This window comes from Bidens hawaiensis, unplaced genomic scaffold (genome assembly GCF_021521415.1).
Source record: "Bidens hawaiensis isolate Kalapana, Puna unplaced genomic scaffold, B.hawaiensis_p1.1 tig00021536_1, whole genome shotgun sequence".
In the NCBI taxonomy this organism is placed as follows: domain Eukaryota; kingdom Viridiplantae; phylum Streptophyta; class Magnoliopsida; order Asterales; family Asteraceae; genus Bidens; species Bidens hawaiensis.
Genome location: NW_027493355.1, coordinates 328,233 through 331,492, shown reverse-complemented (window position 1 = coordinate 331,492; position 3,260 = coordinate 328,233). Strand labels below are relative to the sequence as shown.

Sequence of the window (3,260 nt, the reverse complement as noted above, 5' to 3'; positions counted from 1 at the left end):
TCTACCCCCAAATCCTGACTTTCCAACCAAAGTTGTTTCCCCGTCAACATATGAAACACAATACACCCGACCGCCCAAATATCAGCAGGCGGTTCTTGAACACCTTGAATCACCGCTTCGGGCGATAAGTACAAAGGCGTACCTCTCCAATAACCATATTCATTATTATTATTATTATTATTATTATTATTATTATTCTTACCTACCCGTTTCGCTAACCCTAAATCCCAATTTTAGCAATAAACCCGACATTTCTACAATCCGATACAAGCAACACATTCTCGGGTTTTAAATCACAATGAACATACCCGCGCTTATGCACATGACTCAACCCGATTAAAATCGACCTAGCATACCGTTTCACCTCAATTTCCCGCAACCCGTTATCCACACTCCTAATCCGATCCGCCAACGTCCCCGCCCGACCCATACTCCAACAACAAATTATAAACCATTAACCCATTCTCCCCATCAGTAATCTCTTCCCCAAAACATTTAATCACATTCGGGCACCCGCGAATATTATCCAACACCTCTTTCTCCTTCTGGATCGAACCCGAAACCGACACCTCAGCCGATTTCACCGCCATCACACGCGGGTACAACCCGTTCCTCGGCTTCGAATTTTTCAAATTGGCAATGAACACACAACCAAAATTGCCTTTGCCAATCATGTCACCACGGAACCAAGCAACACCGTCTCCGAACCGGGTGTTTCGGGTTTTCGGAAGGTGTGATTCTTGCTGCTTAGTTCGTTTCAGTTGGTGCAAATTGCGTGCGTCAAATGAGCTTCTTTTGTTGGTGTTGGAGTTCATAATTGTGCTAATTTGAGATGGGTTTTGGATGTAATTGGAATATGGGTAATTGGGTGTAATGAATTGGGATTAATTACAATTAGGGTTAGGGTTTAGAAGAATGAAATGGGTTGATAATGATAATGATAATGATGATGGTGGTGATGATTATGGAATGAAAGTTATATAAACAAACGAATGTGTTTTTTTATTTATATATATATATATATATATATATGAATGTATATATGTGTGTATATGTATTATTTATTTAACGGAATAACGGGCAGTTGCGTTTGTAAGTGAAAGTGACGAAATGTTAAGTTTCACGTGGAGTTTCTATATTTGGTTCCTGTAATTGAAAAACATGTATATATGTTACAAGATATTAGAAACATACATAATACATAATATTAGGTGCATTGACCGGTTTAAAATTTAAAAAATCAGTTTGGGTTGAAACAGATTTAGTTTGGTCAACTAAAGTCAAAACAGGTTCATGATCGGTTTCGGTTTGAGGTTGAAACTGGTTTCTCGACCAGGTTACGAGCGGTTTCGGTCCGGGTTTTGGCCGGTTAACCGGTCTTGGTGGAGAAAATTACGGTTCTGAACCTATGGGTTCAATTGGTTCCAAACCTCTACATAACTGGTTTCAAACTGGTTCGATTTTCGAGACAGTTCGGTTAACCTGTTTATTTGTTGATCTCTACACAATACATTTGGTTCTAACCTTCCATAAAAGAGTGTAGGTTGTTATTGAAATGATGTAAGCTATGTAGGGATGCAAATTAGTTGAGCTGTTAGCGAGCTACGTGAACACGGATTGATGAAAAATTCGAAACAGTCAAGCTTACTTTTCCAAGCTTGAGCTGGGCCCGAGCCTTAAATAAAACTCGTTTAATTATTGAGTCCATGTTGGTGCCTTGTGAGGGAATCTTGTTTGGCTCATTGAGTGTAAACGAGACTTTGTTTTTTAAGTTTTACATCTTTTAGGCTTTTATGCAATAATTTTACACCAAAAAGTTGAGCCCGAGCTGAGTTTTGGCTCTTTTAAGGTACTACACGAGCTTAAGTCTAGCATAGGCTCGTATAAGGTTTTTCTCAAAATATATAGCAATAATTAAAAAAAACGTATAAAGTTGATTGATGAATAATAAACGAGCTAAACTAAAGTTTGAAAAAATAACTCCCGAGCCGAGCTCAAACTTTAAAAGAAAAACTTGAAACAAATTGACCTCTAGTCTAATTAAGTTTGGGTTTGGCTAGTCCTCATTTACACCCCTAAATCAATGTAATTTAGTATTTTTGTTATGCATTGGTTTTATTACAAAGTAATCATACCCCTAAATCCAGGTAATTTATATCTATGTCATGCATTGTAAAAAACTGCACTCAAGTTAAATTTTATTTTACATTTATTAAAAGTAAAACAGGTGTGACTCTTGGGCCAGCTACTCATCCCACCGCTTGTTGGCTCACGGCCACTCATAACCTTTGTATTATTGTTTGCTACTTTTTTTAATGTTTGTATATTGCAAAATTCAAATTCAAAAATTGATCTTTTGAACAGGTGCTCACTATTATTACCTTGTCATCAGTCACAAATATATATATACTAGTTTTTACCCTTGTATTACGGGGTTATTTTATAATGTTTGTTTTAATATTTATTTATTTTTTAAATTTATATTTTTTTTATTGTATGAAAGTTAATAATATACTTATGGTTTGATAATAAATTGTTTTACAAATAAATGAGATGTTATAACCCGATTTAAAAGCTATATGGTTTTGATTAAACCCAAAATTCGTTTATTTTTTTTACTATAAAATTGGTTTTTTAATTATAATTAATAATAAATAATAGTTATGAAAGTTAATAATATACTTATGGTTTGATGAGACCCAAAACCAGTTTATTTTTTTTACTATAAAATTGGTTTTTTTAATTTAAATAATATATATATCTTTTTTAAAATAAATAACATGTTAATTTTTAGTATATCCTATTTTATAGGATTTTTACATCAATAATTTGGTGAGAATAATTTTAGTTTAATGAGATGTTATAACCCGTTTAAGGAATATCTGGGTTTGGTAAGACCCATATCCATTAATTCGGGTCAAATGCATGAGAAGCCTCCATTTAAAAATCAAGCAAATCTGGTGACTCCAAAAAAATGGAGAGCGACCACATCACGACACGTAGGATTTTTATGTTTTCGTTTATATATATTATAGATAACCCCCCAAAAAACCCAATTATGGGTTATGAAAAAATTATAGTTACAAAAAATAAAACCCAAAGAAAGGATAAATAAATTTATCTTTTTAATAAACATAAATGTATTGTTTTTTTATCTTTGTTATTATTATTGTTTAATTATTTATGCTACTTGGAGAGAAACCATATATGTTTATTGTAACTTATATACCCTTTTCATTTATTGTAACTTCGACATGATT

General features: G+C 33.3%; 1 pseudogene; it reads right to left on the bottom strand.

Moving 5' to 3' along the window:
• Window positions 1-5: 5 nt before the first annotated feature.
• Window positions 6-815, bottom strand: LOC143563844 (mitogen-activated protein kinase kinase kinase 20-like; annotated as a pseudogene).
• Window positions 816-3,260: the final 2,445 nt, after the last annotated feature.